This window comes from Pezoporus occidentalis, unplaced genomic scaffold, assembly GCF_034315485.1.
Source record: "Pezoporus occidentalis ecotype Australia unplaced genomic scaffold, CSIRO_AGI_Poc_V1 ctg7, whole genome shotgun sequence".
NCBI lineage: Eukaryota > Metazoa > Chordata > Aves > Psittaciformes > Psittacidae > Pezoporus > Pezoporus occidentalis.
Window position 1 is genome coordinate 683,576 of NW_026916052.1, and position 24,838 is coordinate 708,413.

At 40.0% G+C, this 24,838-nt stretch overlaps 1 long non-coding RNA gene across 1 annotated transcript; it reads right to left on the reverse strand.

The window, feature by feature from the left end:
• Window positions 1–16,782: 16,782 nt before the first annotated feature.
• LOC134175740 (uncharacterized) lies at window positions 16,783–20,655 on the reverse strand. The gene is made up of 2 exons (XR_009969132.1): window positions 20,173–20,655; window positions 16,783–16,946 (listed from the first exon to the last, which is right to left on the reverse strand). It is a non-coding gene; the product is annotated as an uncharacterized LOC134175740 (long non-coding RNA).
• Between the last annotated feature and the right edge of the window lie 4,183 nt (window positions 20,656–24,838).

Consider the following 24,838-nt stretch of genomic DNA (forward strand, 5'->3'; position numbering starts at 1 on the left):
AATCACGTCATCAGCAGGTGTCTAAGAATAAGCACTTAGCATCTACAGCCTGCCAGTCTGTAATCTTAAACTTCCCAGAGAGATAAGCCATTAGCTGCATGCAGGGCCTTCTCTAGATGAAAACTGTGGTACTCCCACTGTCAGTGACTTACCTATGAATCTTTTGTGTGTGGTTCATGCAGTAGAAATCCTTTATGTTCCATCAGTTGTTGTGTTCCCAGAACAGAATTTCCTGTATTTCCTGAAAATACAGACATAAATTATATCAAATGTTACAGATACCCTCTATGTGGAAGTTGGAGAATATTTGTGAAATTGAATTTACTATTGTAAACAGGGACCAACCAACCTTCAAAGGATGTAGTACTCTGTCTCTACCAGCATGGACCTCTGGGGCAATTGCAGCCAATTTAGAGAGAGGAAAAATATAAAAAATCTAGTAAGTTGGTGTACATGGTTTTGAGCACACATCTGGATATGAGAGGAATGCCCGTATAATGGTCTGAAGGGAATTATGAAGCATAAACAGGATTCTTATTAGGCAGGAGAGAAGCCACATAGAGCTCAACCCGTAGCATAAATCCGTAGGAAATCAGGTTTTATTGTTGCCATTCTTGATGAAACAGCTTGCTTGTTTGCTTTTTTCAGTAATCTCCCACCTCCTACTTCTTCAAAAAGAAAATGGTCTTCTTGAAACCATATAACATTTTGTATGGTACTCATATTTTTAATAGAATTAGCGAGAATCATTCACTCTGTAAAAAAAAATCTCCAGCTTGGTTTGTTATGGGATGAGAAAAATGTTAATCTGTTATTTTGACATACTTACCTTCAAGTTTCAAATTTCAGCTGAATTCTCCTGTGCATTAGATGTCAGTGGAATAATCTGTAATTGATGAAGAACTTCATTGCAATAGAGAACAAATTTTCATATTCCTAATTTTTTTCATGTGCTGTTCTTAACATGTAACAGTTTTGTCAAGAAAATGTCATTCTTATGATTGTTGGTTTACATAGACAGGAACGTAAGTGAATTTCTGTACTACTTTGAGTGACAGCTGGCAGAGTGCTTGGTACAAGCTGCTATATGGGAACAAGGGCACCAGGCAGTAATTCCTGTAAGGAAGTTCAATCAGAGAAACCATAGGATGAAGTGAATACAGAAATCCCAGGAAGTGAAGCAAATTATCTCCCACTGGGACTTAATCTTCTCATATGCAGTAAAAAAAAAATAAAAATACCCAAAGTTAACAGGTGTGAATACTGAAGAGAATCCAAAGAAAAGCTAACAGTCTGACAAGCTGTAGATGTATATCTGCAGTTAGAAGAATGTAATTTTCAGACTTTTTTTTTTTTTTCTCAGATATGCTCCCTTTTATGATTAACAGCTTGTATGCATAAAGGATGCAGTGGTAAGTCCTGGTGGACAAGTGTAAAGATGTCTTCCTGTCCAGGAAGGTCTTCATTTCTCTTTAGTATCCACACAGAAGAGGAAATACGGAGTGATCATGTAGGCTGTTAAAGAGTTGCTGAATCTGATAGCTTTAGGGAGGAAAGGCTGCTCCTGTTCCATGTTCCCCTATTCAACTAGTAGCGAGACGGAGCATGTATTCCCAACAGACATACTCACACACAGTGTATGTACTTATATATATATACACACATGATTGTCCATATAGATCAATGCCAAGAGAAAACACAGCATAAATAGCAGCAATGGATTCATCATGTTCACCTCTTTGGGTGATCATTGTGAAAACCCTTTAATAGAAACTACAGGTATGTGTATACACACAATATGGTTCCATCCAGAAGCTGGCCTTAGGCACTCAGTCTGTCCAGTAGCTGGCTCCTGAGTTTCAGTTGCTGGAGCTGGATGTACAAGCCCCTGAGTCTTGCAGCCCACTCCAGTTGCTGCTAACTCAGACCCTCTTGTGTACACACACATACACACAAACACAGACACACTCAGACAGGCGTACTATGGCTCCTTCAGGAACAGGCCATAGCCTTTCAGTCTGTCCAGTAGCTAGCCCTGGATCCTCTTGTCTTCAGTTGCCTTATGCACAAACACATAAATGCAAACAAGTCTCTCACCTGACCCACGGATTTTACAGTGTCTCCAGGAGCTGATTTGCCTGCCAGTGTGCCTCTGTGCTCCTTTGTGTGCATGGAGCCTTTAATCACAACTGAACAGATGAGGTGAGCAGACAAGGTTTTTTTCTGCCCTCATAAAGTGTTTAAAGAGACAATACAGTCTATCCCGCCCCTTGCTAGGTGAAATGTCTTCAATCCTTCATAAGTGGGCAAAAGGATCCAATGTCCTGCCCCAATGGCTGGATCTGCAGGTAGTGCAGTGCTTCACTGTCATTCAGGTTTGGTTACAAAACTATACCATGCCTGGTTTGCTGGGACTCTGCATATTTACAATTAATTGCATTCTTTCCCCCAACATCTGTCATTTCATTGCTAGTCATTCAGTATCATAAAGTACTTCTGTAACTCTTGCCATTCAGCTTTTGTTCTTCCCTATCTTGAATAATTTAGCGTCAGCAGCAAGCCTTTGACTTTACTGTCCACTCTTCTTTATATAATTTGTGATGAAGTTGAATATAATAGCCCCTAGTGTAGATCCAGATGGAAACATTGTGAAAAAGTCCATTTACCTAACATTTTCTTTCTTGTATTTTATGCAATTAATTACCCACAATAAGATTATTCCATGGCAGTTTGGCTCTTCAAAAACCTTATGTGAATGGCCTTTTCAAAGGCTTTTGGAAACCCAAATGGACTTTGTCAGATTATCTGTTTCTATGTGTTACAACAAAATCCAGGAGATCTGCGAAACAACTGGTTTCTTGCCAGGACCAGACACCACATTCTTACAATAAGTTTCCAGACTTTCTCAGGCACCTAGTATCCCATTTGGTTTTTAAATTAGTTACTAATTTCAAAAGTTATTAAGTCTCAAGAAATGGAGAGACAGCATTGCTACAAAATCGAATTTCCCTAAACCAGAAAGTTTCTGATTTTTCCAGCCTTACTCACATTAGTAATACATTGAAATGCTTTCAGTTAGATTTTATTATCCAGAAGGATATTGATCAGTATAAATGGAGTTGGCAGAAGGTTCCATAAATTGATTTCTTTTTCTTTTATATATTCTGTTTGGGTTAAAAACTTTTGATCATTCAGTGTGAGCAGAGACCATTATATATATCTTGTTATTATCTGAGTTACAACAGATGAACTATTACCCACTCTTTCTGTGTGAAGCCTAATACATTCTGGTTGTTTGAGGGTTTATGTTTTAGAAAACTGTCCAAGTGGGATGGTGAAGTATCTACCAACACATTTCAATAAAATATTCCAGTAGTTAATTACCTTCATTTACAATTTGCATTTTGCTTCCTGTTCAGATTTTTTTAGCTTCCTGTTCAGATTTTTTTAGCTTTGCTTTTCAACCACTGAATCTTGTTATGTCTTTGTCTGTTTAATTAAAGAAGCAGGATGCTGTTCTACTAATTTGATACTATGTGTGCTTATATTTATGTCAATATCAAAGAAATGCCTGTACGTTTCTCTTGCTACATCTTCCCCATCACCTCAGTAGTTAGCTTAAGGGAGATCCTGTACCCCTGCTCTTGTTATAAGAACAAACACGTTTTCTCAAGAAAATTCAGTAACTGGTAGTTACTTTTTTATTACTTCTTTTTCTACCAAGAGAAGAACAAAGGAAAGAAATTCTGCATGCTCAATAAATTTCTCTTAGTGCCACCTGTGGTTTTGCCCAGCCACAATGAGGAAGGCCACAGAGAGTAAACAGTCTCTCCTTGGTAAAATCTATACAAACTCTGGCATGGCTGCCAGTCATTTCTTGCCTGATGTGAAAAACAAAACCCTGTTTCAGCATTAGCAGTTAATGGTATTGAAAGTGCTGAATAGCCAATTCAGCTCAATATTACTGTGAAAAAAAAAAAAGTAACTTGAGCAATCAGATGGATGAAATTCAATTTTTAAATTATAAAACCATCTTTATGGTTACCATGTGCTTTGGTTACTATTTTTTATCATGTGTTTTCTAGCTTAGCTACATTTGTCAAGTTACTGGTAATGTAGTTATGTTTAATTTCTCCTAGAAACCCTTGCAGAGGGCTGCTTATAATTCTGTTTCTGTCATTACAAATTCTGATTCATCAGTTTAGATCGCTGTTCTGAAGTCTTGGTTGCTAGGAACAGTGGTTTGCCTCCTTGCCAGGAACTGAGGATTTGTTTTCTTCCCAGAAGAAAAGCTTGTTATTTACTTGTATGTAATACGTGCTTTGGCTGCATGACTGATATTTAGATACATTTGTAGTTTAGGTGTTTTTCAAGTAAAAATCCTTCATGACTGAAGCAAGTGGGTCAACACAAAGTGGGTAGAAGTATCATAGCAAGGCAATACACTTAACATTTAAAATTTAATAAAGAATGGATCCCTGCATTATGATCCTGTGTCAGAGATTGGCCATTATCCTGCAATAACACAATACAAAGGTTTGTATTCAGTCTTACTACCATTAATTGTCATCATAGGTCCATGGACCAGTAATGTCATGGCCTGTGCCTAGGGGAAGCCTCCTTCCTTCCAATTTCATTTTGAACACCTACTTTTGCACTAGGAAACTTTCCCCATTTAGTATTATTCCTGTTCCATAGGGGGGAAATTTTAAATCTCTGTTAACCTGGAATTAAGTTTAATTGTTGGAAAGTAAATTTTGGAAAGTCACATCTAAAGATCACCTGAGCAGCCTGGTGTCAGAAGGAGAGCTGACTGCTCTGACTTGTTAAGCTAATGGGAGATGACATGACAGAAGTCCTTTTTTAATTAGGGAAACCATGAAGGAAAGAAAACATGGGAGCTGGGGGGACAGTTAAGGCTTGGGAAGATGCTCTCTTTTCCCTCAGTCATAAGTCTCCTGACTCACGCTCTTAAATGAAAGCATCAACTGTTGTATTATTTGCCTGAATTGTGCTATAGACTAGTCTTGTGCTGAAAGAATAGCAAAAAATGGTTCTTTCTGTGTTGTTGTGAGTTCCTAATCTCAAGGCATGGCCTTTGAAGGTTGGTTAGTTGGTTGGTTGGTTGGGTGGTTGGTTGGTTGGTTGGAAGGAAGGATTATAGCCCTGGGTTGCTTGGACCCAAGGCCAGAAAAGCTTTGTTGTGGCGTTGCTTCCCCCTTGTTGGGTGAAAGTGGAACAGAGTTAAAGGAGCTTGGGCAGTGTTTAGGTTTTTTGCCTTTCTCCTTATACTACCATGAAGTTTGTTGCCTGGTGACAAAGCAACAAGTTCACTGCTTTAGGCACTGCCAGGGCCCTGGCCTCAGCCCCTATCTATTCCTGCAAAGACTCCCTGCACCCTGGCAAGTGCAAATTTACTTCGGTCTCAATTACAACGTTGCAGTCAATACCACATCCGTGTTATCTTTTCTCTGTTGCAGGAGTCTTGACTTTGGTCCTGCTACCTCAATAGGCAGTCTTCCTCTTTTTCCACCTTTATGGATAAAAAGCAACTCATGTAAGTAAGGATGATGTGACGAAGTCAGAAACAAATTGCATTAAGGAGAGTAGCTGGACCTAGTGAAAATTATCCTAATGCATTTAAAATATAAATGTTACTCTATAAATGCTTTTTGTTGATGTTATTTAATTCGAGATAGAATGATAGAATCATAGAATAGTTATGGTTGGAAAGGACCTTAAGATTGTCTAGTTCCAACCCCCCTGCCATGGGCAGGGACACCTCACACTAAACCATGTCACCCAAGGCTCTGTCCAGCCTGGCCTTGAACACTGCCAGGGATGGAGCATTCACAGCTTCCCTGCTGCTGCTTCACAGCACCCATTCCAGTGCCTCACCACCCATACAGTAAAGAACTTCTTCCTTATATCCAATCTAAACTTCCCGTTTAGGTTTTAACCCATTACCCCTTGTCCTATCACTCCAGTCCCTAATGAAGAGTCCCTCCCCAGCATCCCTATAGCCCCCCTTCAGATACTGGAAGGCTGCTATGAGGTCTCCACGCAGCCTTCTCTTCTCCAGGCTGAACAGCCCCAACTTTCTCAGCCTGTCTTCATATGGGAAGTGCTCCAGTCCCCTGATCATCCTCGTGGCCCTCCTCTGGACTTGTTCCAACAGTTCCATGTCCTTTTTATGTTGAGGACACCAGAACTGCACACAAGACTCCAAGTGAGGTCTCACAAGAGCAGAGTAGAGGGGCAGGATCACCTCCTTTGACCTGCTGGTCATGCTCCTTTTGATGCAGCCCAGGATATGGTTGGCTTTCTGGGCTGCGAGCACACACTGAAGCCGGCTCATGTTCATTTTCTCATCGACCAACACCCGAAGTCCTTCTCCACAGGGCTGCTCTGAATCTCTTCTTTGCCCAACCTGTAGCTGTGCCTGGCATTGCTCTGACCCAGGTGTAGGACCTTGCACTTGGCATGGTTAAACTTCATGAGGTTGGCATCAGCCCACCTCACAAGCGTGTCAAGGTCCCTCGGGATGGCATTCCTTCCCTCCAGCGTATCAACCGAACCACACAGCTTGGTATCATTGGCAAACTCACTGAGGGCACACTCAATCCCACTGTATGTCAGTGACAAAGATGTTGAACAAGACCGATCCCAACACTGATCCCTGAGAGACACCACTCGTTACTGGTCTCCAGCTGGACATTGAGCCATTGACCACAACTCTCTGTGTGCGGCCATCCAGCCAGTTCTTTATCCACCGAGTGGTCCACCTATCAAATTGATGTCTCTCCAAATTAGAGATCCTTCTTGTTTTACATTGGGTACAATTAAAAAGCCAGTAATTACCATATATTATATGGAACATAACTATTTAAATTTTGGAAATGGTTCTGTCAGGCTCAGCTGCCTGGTTGCTAATGTTTTAAAGAGCAGCCTGTATGAATATACATTGAGACAATCTAAGTGAGAGCCAAAAGGTCCAATGGAGATTTCAAAGCAAAATTTTGATGACTAATACCATGATGCATTTTAGATACCGTTATTCTCAGTGTTCTGACCAGAATGGGGTTTTGATTATTTATGTTCTGTTTCTTTCAAATTCCCTTCTATGTTTTGTATTTAACTGTTGTAGCATTTGGCACTGCCTGTCTTAATCCATTTTAGTTGTGATGTAGAAATTCACATAGCACAACATTTTCCTCCAGAGGCATAAACAGCATTTCGCTGTGTAAATTGGCAGAAGGGAGGACAGTTATTCCCATGGTATGCATACAGCCCATAAATGAATCCTTCTGGATAAAAGATGTACTGTAAGTGTAAGATCATTATCAAGACTGTTATAAAAACCTGAGTGTTGCTTGGAGAGTCTTTAATACACTTCTGACACTCTTTCCTTGCTGATAGTTCAAAGTTCTTCAGTACTTTTTCTGCTCTTCTTTGTTCATAATGTTTTGGGGTTTTATTTAAAGAGAATAAGCTGAGAATCCTGGCTCCCACAGCTAACTATTATTCAGCACAAGTTTGTCCCAGAGCCTTTCCAGTAGAAGCTATTAGCTGTTATAAAACCTGTATCAATCAAAGCAGCATACAAAGAATATACCACTATTTAAAGTACTTCATAAGTTTGGCATATAATTCCTCAAGGGATGGAATGGTATTTAGGCATCATACCTAGTGAGTAACGATAGTAATTGTGATTGTCTGAGAATACCAGTCACTGATCTCTCAAATTACCATGATCAACAGAAAGCTAAATTCTGTTGGGAGGAAAAGGTAGGGCAGTTTTTCTGGTGATAAAAGAGAACATCTTTTTACCCAGCCTAGTCTCCAGTTACAGCAATTTTGGACCTTTCACAAGTAGTAAAGCTGGGAAAAAAAAAAAAACAAAGTTTAAAAGAAAGAAAAAAGAAAAAAAGTAAATTGTGTTCTTGCTCCTGCAGACTCTGAGCTGGTGATGAATGAATCTTCAGGGGTTTAAAATTCAGTCCAAATGAGCATCCAGCACTTCAGATTGCTATCAGATACATATATGAACCACTCATATATAGGGAGATGTTACGTAGGTTTACCATCCTTTGCTGTTAAACTGAAATAGCGTGAGAAAAACTTTCTTCATTACATCTCACCATTTTTTGTATCAGAAGAGAAGTGTGAAATAAACTGACTGAACTTTGGGAGGTTTCTTTAACACACTAGGCTCATTTCAGTTAGAGAGACTGAGAAAATACAGAGATTTCCTGTTTATTCAAGTTATTTTGTCCTTTCCCACACTGATTGGACAAAAATCCAGAATTTAAATACCTGACTGTGTCTCTGCGCAAAAGAGTATTCTTTTGCGCAGAGACACAATAACAGGCATTTCCAGTATACTCTTATTGCTACTTGTGGATAAAGATCAGCCAAATGTTAACACTGCAACCATTTTTTTTTGCAACCAATGTTAACATTGCAACCATTTGCAGCCATTTGCAGAACATGAATTATTTCTTCTCACTTCAATGTGTCAATGTAATTAATTCATATTGGAGAATAACATTCCAGTTTTAATTTAACTAGGTCCATTTAATTCCGAGTCCTTGCTGGAATGTAGCTTAAACAATGAGTGCATCTTATGAAAATATACAAGAAAATATCATCTGCTGCACTGTATTGGCAACCACCAGGGCTAATGAATGGTTGTCAGTATCAAAACAGATGTCTGTTCACAGTTAAAAAAAAAAAAATTCTTTACCAGTTTAAGTAAATTCCTAAATTAATTTAACTCTTGTTTGCTGTCTGTGATTCAAATTGCTTTGCTATGGTCAAAGTGTAGGTAGACTGAAAGGTTTCTGTTCCCCTTAAGAAGTCTCACTTCAGTGTGACATCTAAGATGCCTTGTGGAATCTGTAAGGACAGTTTGATTTGATTAGGATTATCTGGTCAGTAGGAGAAAACTTTCATCATTTGCTGAGTATAATCATCTTCTTAGGAGCATTACAGTTCAGAATGCTGAAGTGAAAATTGAACGTTTAAGGGAAAGAACACAAATTGTCATATACAATCAAGTGAAATAAAATAGAAGCTACTTCAGTGCACTCCATATGTCACATTCTTGGCAATCCTCAGCCACTAGGTCTTGCATCCTCTTACATCTACTCCACTTCCTACTGCTAACAATGTAGGTACCAACCCTCAAAAGGATGAACAAACAGCATGCAAGGCCCATAGCACTCACTGAAGAGGCATTAAATTCAGTTCCTTCTTCCTCTTGAGATAAGCAGTTCCTTTAAACCTTTCTTGGTTATCCAGGTCACTATTAGAAAAGTCCATTTTCTAATGAAGAGTTTCATTTTTTTCAGTTGAGACATTCAGTGTACAGAATCTGGTGAGGACTGACCCAGCAATACCAATCCTAGATTATTTCCCTGCATTTATAGAGATTTTTAACCTTATGACAGTGTCTTTAGCCTGTCAAGTTTCACAGCTGCATGTCCACCTTCATGCAGATGTATGCATTAGACATGTTTTGAACACATTTTTTCATAATGGTGGCATTAATACTTGAATAACCTCATCATGACATACATTTCTACGTACATTCTCTTTCCTCCAGCACTTTTTCTCCAAAGTATTTAAGAAGATTAACTGATTTTTCAGAATGAATCAGAAAATTACATGTTGTGTTTTATCTTTATCATACTCAGAAAATTAGTGTTACAGCATGTCAATAATTCATGGTGACATATAAAGCAGACTGAATTCAGCACAGATCACAGAGTGGCAAACAATGCTCATTATTTAGTTTAGATTTATGGACATCAAGGGGAATTAAAAAGAAAATCTGTAGGTGTTACCAAGGCTTTTGCTGTTTTGTCAGGATAATCCCCAAGTATTGCACATAGTTAAACAATTAGAGAGGTTAAAAACAGTGCACAAGCTTAGTGTCACTCCATGTAAGCAGTCTTTTACCCCTTGCACTGTGAAACCTTACTGGATTGCTGTGTTTTCCTTACTGGAAAGTGCAATCTTTCATTTTGTAGCTGAAGTTTTGTATGTATCTTAACTGTTTGTTGTAGGTATGAACTCCTTACCATAAACGATTCTCAGTACGATGCTGAACCCAAACACATGAATAAAACCCATGTGAGGATGTTTTTCCAAATGGTTTTCAGTCTCCACAAAGTAGCTTTACCTGAACTACTTAATGGTTCAGAAATATGGTTGTGGGGGTTTTTACCCTCTGATCTTAGTCTGCACGATTAGCAAGCACAATGCACTGATTATCTTGTAGGGGCCACTGAGCTCTGACTTCTTATTTCTTTGATTCTTCTTGTGTTCATTTGCTTCTGCACTATATCTCCCAGCCAACAGCAGGAGCAAGGGAAGGGAGAGGGTACAAATTGAGAGAACTTCCTGTGCTAAGAAATGAACAAAGCTATGGATTATCATTGATTCCATAATTACACTTTATGGCGCATGGGATGTGTGTGAAACCCTGGAAGAATTGTGGTGTGTGGAAAGTTGGTTTCTTTGGCTTCTCAGTCACTGCAGTGATACATTCAGATTTCCTTTTCAGCTTTGTTCTTCCTTAATCTTTTGCAGGGGTAAGTCTTCAGGGGTTCCCGTCTATAAAAACACTTGAACACTTGTGTTCATGTAATTTTTATTCCTTTCACACAGAGTCAGAGAAAAAAATTGCTTCCTTCTCTTATGCCTGGTAATAGCATATGCATTTTACAGCCTCACTAAAATAAAAATCAAGAGACAGAATGTGGCCTCTGCAGTGAGACTGAGCAGAAAGTTTGGCTCACTGTGTTCTGACAAGATGGCAGAACACTCTCTTCTATTCCTGCCTTTTATTCATGTAGAATTGGAAGAACCTCTTTTCTGTATATTTTGTCCTGTGAGATGGAGGGACAGATTTAGGCAGCATGTTTTGGGAGCAAAAAGATGTAGATCCCAGTTACACAGTGGGAGCTGTGTCTTGAGAAAGAATGCCTCAGAAAAGACAGGGACAGGCATTGAGGGGTAGTTGTTTGAACGTGTGCTGGTTTTACAGAGGCTGAGTAGTTAACACAGTCCTTGGCAGTATTGCAGGTGAAATCTAGAGCAGGGATGGAAAAGCACATTCTATCATTATACAGCATTAGTGCATCTGTTACTGGGCTTCCTTGTCCTGTGCTGGTGTGTTAATACACAAGGGAGAGGTGAGACAGTGGTGTAGAAAACTCATTAAACCTCCCAGAATAAATGGTAACCTCTCAAATGCACCCATTCAGGTGACTTGAGGTGACTTAATCACTCTTAATATACACAGGAAGATTTGTAGTAGCGCAGTTTTAATGAGCTCTAAGAGGGGGTTGGACCCACTCATATTGGAAATAGAATGCCAAATTTTCTAATGGGATGGTAATTAGCTCCTGGGACATGGCAGTCATGATGGATTTTGCATCACTTCCAAGACCTTAAATCTCATTGTGCACTACTCCACACAATTAGTTTTGTCTGCAGCTCATTAAAGTGACTTGGGAATTGCTGGGTGAGGCTGTCTGCTCTGGCTAGATGAGTGCTTTCTGTTTTAAGCTTACTTGTAGTTGACGTATAGTCCTTTTCTACAGAAAGTTCCAAGGTTCAATTTTATTGAAAGTACGAACTGCCTGTAAAATTGCAGATCGCTGGAACTTGTGTTGGCAAGAATGAAGATGCTCTTCCTTGTTGGGGTTTTTCTCTAGGCAGCATTAATTTTTTCAGTGTGGTCTCTGCTAATCCTGATCACCTATGTCCTCACTGGATCTGCGGTGAGCCCTGGGAGATCACTATGTTCTTGCTACTGGTTTTCAATAGCACTTGACCATGTGAGAGTGATTCCCTGCACTATTACACACCACTTAGCCCTAGTGGAGGGTCCTGTAAATGCCACTGAATGCTGCCATGGTACTTTTGATGTGGCAGAATCCAAACTTCTTAAAACTGTATGTACAACTATGGAAGGATTAGGTGCAGCTAATTCAGGAGAAGTTGTTCAACTCCATCTTCTGTAAGTGTGGATTTCAATTGACTTGTGTTCAGTGTGAAAGTGTATTTCTTTCAAAGCTGGCTATAACAAACTGAAGGCAAGTGCTGCAGTTACTTCAGCACACATAATTTACAGCGGTGTGGGGAAGTAACCCCTTTCATCCCAAAAGAGATGGACGTCTGCTGGACACATTCTTTTCTATGATACCTTTGTTACATGGTGTAACTGGTTTCTACTAATGTGAGAATACAATATATCTGGTGGCCTCCCATAGATAGACATGTGTTTGATAGAAGTGACCTGTCTCATGTCTCAACAGTGCAAGAGGGAGCTCCAGGAAAATCAAAATCCTGTTTAATTTTGCAAGAGGGAATGTGTCTCATAGTGCCTAGACTGTCATCATCCCCCACGCAACCTTTGTATTCTCTACACGTCTGCTTCAGTTCTGCCTGATGTGCTGAAGAGATGTCATCCACAAGAAAACCCCCATCAATTCACTGGGTACAGAAGTTCTGGTAGATCCAGAAGCAGTCAGAACCTGACCTTGGCTGAACTGGTCATGTAAAGATACCAAAGCATCTATTATTGTAGCAGGTTTAGTTGTATCTGTTCCAACTCACAGAAAAATAACTGTAAAGGGAATTATTTTATTAGCTATAATTTTAGTTAACCACTTTACTCCCTGTCAGAATAATCTCGCCTATTTATATGAGTGATTATAGTAACATAAATCTTTTAGTATTGTGGTTTCTGGACTAACTTGCTTGTGGTTCATTGCAACAAGGTTTTTGTTTGGCTGTTATAAAACCAGTGGGTTTTTTGGTCAGCTTGGTTTGGAGGAAATTATTTGTGGCAAAGTCCCCAACATAGGGAAATGCATCAGTTCTCAAAGCTGTGTAAGGTAGCTTCCCCAGGCTGCCTGGGATTACACAGGAGTGGTGCAGTTAAAAAGAAAAAGCATGTTCAGAGAAAGAGTCTCAAAGAGACCCTTGTCTTTTTAATGTAGTTCTGTTCCATGTTTTATTCAGTTCACATTTTAATCATGTTTCAAGACTGAAGCAGTCATTCAGAAGAGGAGGGAATCATCCATTCACCTTCATGGATGTAGTGATATATGTTGTAGTTTCTGAGTTACCTGCATCTCTTACTTCCCAGTGGTCCCACCCACAACCTAAGGAGGATGTGTCCCTTGCTGGCTAGTCCTACTGTTCTCTCCCCACTGTGCAATTCCATCTGAGCCTGTCTGCAGTTCTCAGAGGGTGCATCTCTACAATTGCAATGGAGTATGGCATTGAGATGCCAGAGCTGTAAATGAGTTGCATTGGTATTACCTCCTCTGTGCCTGTCCATGTGCAGATTATAGCTCTGGGAGGATGAAACACCACCATCTTCATATTCCAACAAGGTATCCTGCAATGCTGACACGCTTGCACTTCATCTGGGTAGGCTCTGCGCTCTCTCTCCAGCATCTCTGCCCTCTGCTCCCAGCATGTGTTGTGGACATGCGCCCTGACTACCTTGAGAGTTTTGATTTTCTCATAGAACCCCAAGTTAAAGCAACAGTTTGCTCTTGACCTATTACAACTCATAAACCGGATCATTAGTTCTTGAACAAAACATTTAGGAGTAACCCCCCATCCTTTTAAGCATCCATAGCTTAGTAGTTAGTCCCCTGCCTTTCACTAGGGCTCTTCATAGGCCAGCACCACAGAGTACTGCATACAGCTGGCTCTGCTTGTTGTGAGATCATTCCTGTTAATAGAGATTGACTATCCTCAAACCAGTAGGTGTTATCAACAGGGGCCTATGAATCTAGTTGAAATACTCCATGCTTTTTCTTATGAGAGGAGAATGTGACACCTCAAAAGACTTACCTTCCTTCTTTTGGTATAGAGGATTTACATTAATTAGTTCTCCCTGCCTTAAGTCTGTGAAGGGAGTGGATTTTTATCTTGCTTTTCCAGCTCTGTAGACAGAAAGTCCTTAGCTGTACGTACAGCTGTCAGAAAATTCACACTGTCAGAAAATTCAGTACTTTTTGAGTTTTCCACAATTCTGGAGCATCTGTCACGCTGTCACACAGTAAATACTGATTTACTGTATTATACTATAGACACTTTATGCCAATCCATTCAATAACGGCTATTTAGGGTTTGATTTTTATCACACTAGCAAGCTTTTGAAGAACAGGGTAATGTAGACTACAAAGAAATTTTTCTTGCCCCTTCAGCCAAGGAAGGAACTGCTTAAGTACAAGCAAAGATGTGTGCCTGTAGATAGCAACGAAAAGTCAGACAAATGACAGAAATTGCAGTGTTCAAGACCAGGTTTCACAGAGCCTTGGGCGACATGGTTTAGTGCAAGGTGTTCCTGCCCATGGCAGGGGTTGGAACTAGGTGATCTTAAGGTCCTTTCCAACCCTAACTATTCTGTGATTCTATGAAATTGCAAGTCCTGTTCAGTTATTTGAGAAATAACAATTCAATCCTGCTGTAAAATGTCTAGTACTTTCAGGGTGGTAGTGGAGGATGGTTTGGTTTATGACTCTGTGAGCTGGTTTGCCAGTTCTGACTCCCTGCTATCTCAACAGCCACAAAACACAACCACCATTGATGCGGCTGTAGAAAAATCTACAGTGAGTTTTCCCATCAGGGACCATGAATGCTGTGTCATGCTGCTTTCTGAGAATGAATTCTGAAATTGTATCTGGTGCTGTGTACCTTTATCATTTACTTCTTCCCTTCCTCTTCAGGACAAAGTTGAGTGAAGGGAACTTTGTAGACTTATTTACATCTCAGTGCAGTGTGAAGGGGTACAAGAGCACCTTCTTCCTCTCAATGAAGCTGCAAGCTTCCATCTTGTCTTCTTACAGCATTTTTTTAAGTCAAGAAGGCTTTTGGGATCATACCTGCCAGCCCCATGAACAACTTTTGGGGTGGACCAACAGGCTCAGGCAGATTAGCAGGAGAGCACTGATCTCAGAGGTGTTATAATCCCACTAGCTTCAGGAGGAAGCCAAGGAGGAGGGAAGAGAGAGCCCATCCACAAAAAAAAGACCTGCAGTACAGTTTTGTGCTGGTTTAGGCAGCAAAGAGTACACATAGGAGAAGAATAGTATAATGCCCTAATGCTGAAAGGTTATATGTGCAGCCCTGCCATCCTATTAAATATCAGCAAGCCCAACCACAAAACACAGTTCATATAAAATAGGTTTGATTATCTTTGCTGCCCTTGGAACTGCTTGTTTATGTTGAGACAATTGCAGTAATTCCCTTCAGTGGAGGTTCTGAGAAAGAAGAAAAGCACTTCTATTCATTTTGGGACTACAGGACACATCTGATGTTTTGATTTTTCATGTCACGTACTCAGAGGATATGGAGGTGCTCCTCTGTTCCTGTGGTCTGTGGGGCCATCCAGTTTTCCATCTGAGGTCCCCTCAATAACCTTAAGGGATTTGCCACCTTGACAGACTGGTGAGCTCAATAGGACAGCAGAGAACTGTGAAGCAGCACCCAAAATAATGAAATAGCACTAAAATCTTTGCCTGCAAGGAGTCTGACTGGTGAGGTATTTAATATTTATTATGACTATTTACTTTAAATATATTGTACATCCATCTACATAAAGCAGTAGTGCAACTGTGCAGTGACACACCTGGGAGAAGAAAGAACTTTAGTGGTTTAAGACTTGGGCAGCACAGACCGTCCCAAAGGCTCCCAGGGCATGGCGTAAGGAGGAGGGAGGGGGAGACCACAAAATGGCGGGAGACTGGGATGGTAGCACAACCTTGCACGCTCTCTTTCTGCTGGTTCTACTGACAGGCTGTCTCCAGGCTTCAAGCAGGCATCAGGAGATCCATCAAGAATCTTTATGTGGAAGCCCCTGCTACATGTCCTCAGTGGCACAGTGATGATCCAGTGACCATAAACTGAGGTCTGGTTCCAATGGGAGCACCTTGGATTTGTTTCTTGTGATTGAACTACAATTGCAGCAGTTAAGACTTTGGCATGGTTGGAGCACTAGGAATGTCTCACTTTCCCATGTGTCTGCCTTGGTGTCCATTAACATGTGAGATCACCTGACTTCCTTTCCCTCAGTCATCACACTCTTGGTGATCTTCTTTCCTTACCCAGTGGCCTGTTTTGTTTTGTTTATCACCAACACTGTAAAATTTTGTTTAAATTGTGCAAGGCATTGAAAAGAGGTGTGAAGGACAGGCAATACACATAGAAAGCTGGACTCAAAATGTAAACTAGATGACTTTTGAAACTGGCATTGGATAGTGCAAACTTCCTGTGTGTCAACAGTTAAAAAATAAAACAAAGAACAAAGATAGGGAAATAACATAAAACATTTCTTCAGAAGAGTGCAGTTTAATGGGAGGCAGTACTGTCAGCACACAGTGGTTGAGACCAATATATTTTTGTGCCCAACTTTTCTTCTTGCTGTTTGATGTGTTATGTCTCTGGGACAGCACCATACTCCTATTTCAGCTCATCGCAATGACATCATGGAGCTCCTCCCAGAGGTGCTGCTCTCTAGGGCAGATTGTGTGGTATTGTGCAGTGTTTGCCTTCCTTGTTTTTAACCAAGTTCATTGTATCTGTGCTCTGGACTTTCTTCTGCAGCCATTTCAAATTGCTACAAGGATAAATCAAGGGTATTTGAATAATGGATATTCAATGTGGCTTCTCACAGGAAGCAATGGCTGCTTTTGGTATCTGAAAGGGGACAGTAAAAAAGCTCAAACCACTGGAAGGACAATAAGCATGGTTTGGATTCCAGTTTATTACGCAAATAATGCCATTTAGTGCTAGATAGGAAACAATTTGGAAATGTTAGCTCAAATGTCCAAACTACCAAAAGTTCTTCCACCAGCTGGCACCCTCGTAGGCAATTTCTTATTTGGTCTCTCTGCTTACTGTTCATATTGTGCCTGTTGGATAAGAAGAGACTGTCAGCTTCCTTAAACTATCACATGCATCACTTCTTTTTTAATGGAAAGAAAATAATTTAGTAAACTTTATAGTTTGATTACTCATCAAAACCAGTATAATGCTTGGTATTTATAGACAATTTCTGGTGAATATCCAGCAAATCGGAATCTTGTTAGAAAAAAAATTATTAATAATAATCCCTTATTAGCATAACTTTGAGAAAGAAAAAGGTGAATACTTTTTCTCTGAGAGTTGGCTCAGGAAGTAATATTTTCTGATTGTGTATCTGAGGACAACAAACTCAGATATTACCTAAACAATTCTTTTTACAGATTATAGTTGTGCTGGAAATATGTTTACTTTATTATCTGTAGTTCTGGTCTGCAAGCCTAGCATACTGTAAACTTGCTCTGATGACTGTCAGCAGTTCTGTTGCAAATATAATACTGGATTTGTGGGAGTTCTTACTGAAAGTTTATTTGGAGTTTAATACCAAAGGGTCAACTTGAGGTACTTACTATTACACCCCCCCCCCCCCCCCTTTGTTTCTTAATGTCCTATAGGAATAAAAAAACAGTATCTGTTTTCCTCCAACTTAATTTTGATATAGGAATGCTATTTCAGAATGCCTCCCATTCATGGTACTTTTTTCTTCTAGTTGTCTTTGGGGTTTCTGGAAGTGAGGGGTGTGCTTTGGGCTGGATATTCTTAACAGTTCCTTAAGGCTAGTGAGTTCCATTACTGCACGCACACATTCCTAATCACGTTGAAGTGACAATAAATATCAGCTCAATTTAATTATTTGCATCTGCCTACTAATATTTCAGTCAGTTTGGAAGAAGCCACCTGTGGGATATTTTTCATTCCTTTCTTGTACGTGACAAATATGGATAGATAATCCAAGGTGCTTCAAAGAACCGGTCAGGGAATTGCTTATTTTCCTCATGAAAGGATTTTTATAAATGAAAATGCTTGATTTTTATGAAAATCAAACAACCCCAAAAGGTCACAAGTCCCAAAACTATGTAGGGATTTTCTTTATGAGGAAAAACACATCTAAACCAGATCTTTTAATTAAAAGTTCTGTATTTTCACCTTTTACCAACATAGTTTCTTTAAATTTTTTGGTTTGGTTTGGTTTTTCTGGTGGGCTCAAGCAACTTCAGTTTCTGATTTTCTTTCTATGAAAAAATGTATTCACATATCTTGAAGTTTGTTGAGGTATGTTTTATAAGGTTATAGAACTAAAGCATTTTTTTAACATTAACTTAAGGTGGGTGTTTAACATTGTTTTAAAAACTGAAGGCAGTTTAACAAAGTCACGCAAATAAAATACCCTGTCCTTTGTCAGACACTAAGTGTGGATATTTTTAGATCAGGAGGAAAATGTTTTGGATATGTATAAACTTCAGTATTTCTAAAACATACTGTCTGGTTTGCTGACTAAAAATTTCCAAAACAGTATAATAAACTGGAAGATTTAGTTATGCTGTGTGGCATCTCTGTGAGAGTATTTTATTCCTACACCATGAAAAAAAACACAAACCCAAGGGTTTTTTTTTAAAAAAAAGGAAACAATATCACGTGTTTTATGGGACAGTACCCCACCCCCACAAAGTTATATGCCAAAAAAAAATGAAAATCTATCTAAAAGATCTGGGGACATATGACAGAAAATATGTTAAGATATTTCTCTACCTTGTGATAGTTGAACTGCTTGGTCAAAGTGAAAGGAGAGAGGGTGAGTTCAGCAAAATGGGATTAATAGACTCAGTATGTTAACAAAGTATGGAGCCTACTTGGAAGAATAGCTGTCAAATATACAGGAATAAGTGAAAACTATTAAACATTTAAAGGCTTATGCTTTCATCTTGCTAAAGGGAGATAACCTTCTAATAAAGGTGAAGCAGGTTCTGTGTGGTGGGGAATGCATTAGGCTGGGTGCACACTAAACTTCTGTTTCTCAAACTATGGCGTTCATGGAAAGGGAACCTTGAACAGCTGAATCTACTTTTTAAAACCAATTTTTCGCTACTAATACATATTTCTGGAAAGCATGCATTTATTTGCCTTTGCTGCCAGCAGCTGCTCATGCTCCAGAGCATGAGCCAGAATCAGTGTTTAGACTTCTAGCCAGTATTTGCAGATGCTTTTCACTCCCTCAGTCTGGTGGGCTTAATGGCTTCTCCCAGTGGTAAAATGCTGATCAACATGGCAGTAGCATCAAAGGGAAAGATTTACTGCTGATAGCCATGAAGGCATGGTTTGTGTGATCTCAGATGAAGGTTGTTTGAAAGAAGGGAAGGATAATCACATGAAGATGGATAGATCCAAATAAGAGAGGCATGCATGTCTGAAAAAAAAAAAATGCGATATGTTTGCCTTCCTGTAAGGAAATCTAGGAGTTCCTAGAGGCCTATCATGAGAGATGGTTTCCTCCATCTTTGTCCTACTCTGCAGCAAAAACTTAAAAAATAAACAGGATGTAATCCATACGCTCAATAAATGTATCCAGTTTGATCAGCCCTTTCAGAATGGGGCTCAGTACAGGGTGTAATACACTGACAAGAACAGGACAAATGGGGGGTTTTGTGTTTTTATCCTAGCCTAATGGAGGTGGACACATCAGAACAGTTTGACCTCTGAAGTCTTTCCTTATTTCAAGTCTGTTAATAATAATGAGGCTCCCAGGCAGAATGATCTCCCCTTTTCTGTCATATCTCACTTTCTTTATCCATTCCTGGCTCCCTGCCTCTTTGTTCTCTGCACCAAAAGCTCATTTACTGGTTTTCTTGCTGGCTGTGGCTGCTGGGGTTCACTTCCTTTCTGTGCATTTTCTTCAAAAGCCTTAAAATGTCACATAACTCTATGTCCTGCTGAGATGTTCTTGTCTTATTAATGTACCAACGGGTGTTTTTTAATGAGAAAACATGAAAGTACTATAAGCCTTCCTCTGCGCCTCCCCAGACTGATCATGAGAAATTGATGAATTGTGTGAAGTCTGCAAGATACGGGAATTCATTTTAAGTCTGGGCAAATATGCACAAATAAGAGTTTGTTCTTTAGGAAATGGTTTGAAATTGGCTTTTCCAAATAGCATGCTTTGACTAGGGCTCAGGGCTCTGAGGCTGAATACAGTATCCCCAGAATAATATGACAAACGAATTCCACTAACATGATAAAGACAACATAGTTCATGGACTTTGGAACAGACGCTTACATTACCTGTTCTCACTGACTTTCATCTCTGGAGTTAACAATTTGGAGCTCATATATATCCTCTAGCTCATGAAGTGGGTGCCTACTCTCCACTACTGATCTCCTAAGGAAGTGATGTAGCATTGCCCCAGTGATGGGGACCAGGTTCCTCATCTCAAGGCTGGGCTTGTTTGTAGGCTGAGGTAGCAGGCATCCCACCAGTGCTTTTGAAAATCTGGTAGGTGTTTGCTCACAAATTCAGAAGCCTCACTGTCAAGTCTTCCATGCCAAACTCTTGGTCTAAGTTGACATTTGCTTTGGCTCCACTTTTTGTTCCCCAGTATTCATTGTGTAAGAGAGAGAGGAGAAGGCAGGAGAGTCAAAAACAAGCACTAGGAGGGTAGGCAGCCATCTAACTGAAAGGACTAGATTTTTCTCTGCACTGTGTTTTAAATAGGTCTGCAGAGACCTGTTTGTCTGTCTGAAGTTAAACTGTGTGAGGCAGGCCTGTTGCAGAAACCATGGCGCAGAGTCCATCCCGTATCATCACCTGCAGGCAATTCTGCATAAGAAAATGCAAGGGCAGAAGAAAGGTTCACCTAATCACTGTCCTGTCACCAGTGATAGCCAAATGGGGGAGCCTGGAAAGAAGTATAAGAACAGAGCAAGCCTGCAGTGATCCCTCCCCAGGATACTCTCCCAAGATCCAGGTATATTTTGCTCAGGGACTCACTAAGACAGTGTTCCTAAGGCACTTCCTTTGTAGTCAAGAGTCCTTAACAGATTTTTTCATTGCAAATTTGCCCTTTTTTAATACACATATATTTTTTACATGTGTTCCTTTGTTAAGATGTTTTGCAGCTTAACTGTGTATTATAGTATCAAGAATCTCTCATTTACTTTGAACTTTTTGCCACCTGCTAATTTCATCTAATGCCCACAGCTATAAGTGGGAATTATATTTTAAGACCAGAGTATCTCTTGCTCAGCATATAATGTGTGCTGAAATGTGTGCTGCATGGGCAAACGGGAATCATAAAACAGAGATTCCCCTGGTCCATGCTTTGTGAAGGCACATCACACTACCACTACAACTCCTGTATCGCAGGAAGAGTTTCCAAAGAGTGACTCACTTTGTATTGTCATGTACAAAAAATTTAAACCCTGAAATCTAATGTGGAGCCTAGGGGAAGAGATGTAGGAAATGAATGATGAGGAAGGTTCAGCTGAGACTTTGTCTTTACACATGCTTTAAATATGGTAACCTAAAAACTCTATATAATTAGGTCAAAAGTTCAGAAGAAAATAAAACGCTAAGGGAAAAGTACAGCAGGGGCTTTCCTTAAGAAATACATATCAAAATGTTAAATTTTCCTTGAAAATAGGAACTGTGAGATGTAACAGTGGAGCACAAGCAAGACTGGATACATAAGTCATTGATGGCAACAGATCATTTTTATTACAAATTACATACAACAGCAGGGAACACCCAGTGTTAAAAGATAACATATGCATATCCGCATATTGACACGTTCTTTTTTTAAATCTGGACTCCTGTGTTGGTGTTTTCATTGGCAGCAGGAAAATAAATTTTGCCTAATCTCTGATTTTCATTCCGGATAACACCTTCCTTTTTCCAGCTGCCAGTAGTTACAAGGATGTCAAGCAAGAGAAGTAGTTTACTGGTATGAACTGGTGCCTTGGCCTTGCAAATCTCATAGTCCTGACTCCTGATAAACTGTGCTGTTTCCTTTGTGGGGTATGTACCTTCAGTTTTAAGGGGCTTACCAGCATGAGTGAGATTTATGGAACTGAGATCTTTGTGAGGAAAACCATAAATGCTGTGTGCTCAAATGAACTTTCTGTGCTATAAAAGCATATAATTAATTCCTTTTGTATCATACTTGTGTTTATGTATGTGGGGCTAAACCTTATTGTGATTACAAAATCAAAGGGAAACCACTCAGGAGCTTCTAGGATTAAGGTTTCATTATGCCTAACATCCATCCCTTCTTCCACTACAGATTCACAGGTTTTGAAACAAAAACCCACTATTTGGTGATTAACACATCAAAGTTTGGGGGGGTTCGGTGATCACAGTAGTATGCAAAGCAAATGCAGAAACATCCATTTTGAAGCGTTTTACACATAACTTTTCTCAAATGCCATCCCTGCCAGCAGGAGTCTGAAACAGACAGTTGCAGCTAAACCAAACAAAAAAAAAGAATCTCTTCTTGAACTGTAAAAACAGGATCGTAGGAGACTATGAGAACTCCTTGAAGCCACTCTCCCTAACTATTCTGACCTGACGATTGTCTAATCTCTTCTTAAAAAACCCCACTGATGGAGACTCCACATCCTCCTCAGGCAGTCTTTGAGTGCTGAACTAAGCTTCCCACTAGAAAGCTTTCCTAGCGTCCCATTTGCATCTCCTTTGTTCACTGAAGCCATTAATGCTGTCCTATTGCAACAGGCACCGGGAAGAGTCAGTCCCCTGCTTTGCAGTGTACGTGAAGTTTACAATTTCCTCTGCCTTCTCATTCACAGATTAAATCTCTCCCATCCCTTTGATCATATCCTGCTGCACACTTTCTCTAGATCTCTTCCTTGAAGTGGACTACCAAAATTGGATGCACTAATCCAGACCATGTCTTACAGCACTTCACAGAGCAGAAGTTTTATAAATTTCTTTTAATCTATTTATATATAGCTTAGTATGACATTTAGCTTCACCCATCTAAGGATGACCTTTGGTTTTTCTGTGACAGAGCAGTACTGTAACAGGAATGGCAAACCTGTGGTTGCTGAGCCACATGTAATTTGCAAGTGGATCACGTATAGCTTCTCTGTATCAGGCTACATAGGGTACCTGGAAGCATTCCCTGTGAGTACAGCCAGACAGATGGCTCAGGCACTGGAATTTGTTCCTTTGGGCCGAAGTGTAGAAGACTCGTTTCCAATTTGGATCAAAACCTGCAGTACTACTTAAGAAACCATGCTTGAAGAAACTGGGATGAATCTTGCCAATTGAAGGCTGCCAAGGAATCAGCTAAACTATCATTGTAAGACAGGGCACTGGTTTCCCTGACCATCCCTGCTACAGAGAGTAAAATCTAGCCAAACACTCTTCATTTGTAGTACTTCTATTTAACTACAAAGGCAGCACTGTCAAGCCAGAAATTGGCTAAGCTGAAAGTATCTAAAGGGACAATTTCTGCTGAGTTAAGCCCATTGGGTATCACTGGGATGGAGAAACAAGACCACCAAGGAAAGAATCTCTGGGATTCACTTCTGTGATGCATAACAGAAAACACTGACTGGAGGTAGGCTTAGACACAAAGTACTGAGCTGGTGTGTTAGCAACCAGAACCAAAGAGTTGCACAGCTCCATGAGAAGCCTGTGAGGGCTGCTTGTCTTCTCAAGTACAGACAAGCATGTGCATCTGTACACAAGCTCTTCTCTACTAGAACAACCTTTGAATGAATAAACACTGATAAGAGGCTTAAATATTGTGCCGGAACTATGTTTTGACAGCTGTCGCTTGTACTGTCCCCTCCCAGGTCTATCTTTTAATTACATCAAGTTAACACAGTGTTTCATCTGTCACCCTTGCCTGGTAGCAGAAAGGGGCAAATTCAGCCATGGGATGAACAGATTTAGCTTTTCTCACTGCCATGACACAGTGTTTGCTCCTCTCCACTTGAATCACTTACTAACCATAGTGAGTTATCATGGTTAGAAAAAGAAATGGCTTGTCTAAGAGTTGAGCAGTGGTTCAGGGAATTGGCATGTGCTTTGTATGACAATCTAGTCCAGCAGCTAAGGAATTTTTTGTGCATCTGTTCCATGTGGTGTAATTCTAAATCCCAAGGGACAACTGTATTTTCATCAACTAAAGGGGGCTTGAGAACTGACTAGAGAATGAGCGAAAAAAGTAGTCTTAGCAATTGAGTGATTACTTAAGCTATGTTTGCATCTTTCCATAGCTACTTGAGTGTTGCTGCAGATCCAAATTGCTGAACTATTCTCAAGAAAAAAAATGGAGAGCCTTAAAGATTAATGTTTCCTCTGTGTGCTGAATGATAGATGGGAGATGGAAGCAGTTACCTTTAGTGACACGTTTATGTAGGTTAGGTCAGTCTGCTGGGGGTGTGATTCAGTATCACACATCTTCAGGTATAGGTTCCGCAGTGTTGCTGGGATCTTGGATGTAAATGAGGAGTCTTGGGAATACTCTGCAATGGGGCTGCCTGCTGGAGGACAAAAAGTGAAATTAATTCAAAGAAAAAAGTCCTCTAACAGCTTGGAATATAGCTTATTTTTAAAATTACCCTGGAAAATGAATTTCCTTTGGAAAATGTGTTACTGGGAAGATCTCTGAATAGACTCTTTGCTGACTGTTGCAGAACTGTGTTAAGATGGAGCAAAATATAGTATGGTACAAGAAATGCTATAGCTTGTGTGTATAAGCTCAGAGTATTGCAAGGTTTTCTAAATACCAAGCTTCTAAATTTGAGGAAGACTGGTTAGATTATTCACTACTTTCTGCCATGTATGGATGTGCACTAAGAGAAGGCAATGTACACACTTAGTAGTTTCTTTGAGATGCATCATTAAGTAAGAATAATGACATTCATGATAGTGATGATTCACTGGAGCTGAAAATATGTTATCCTTTTGAACTAGATTTTA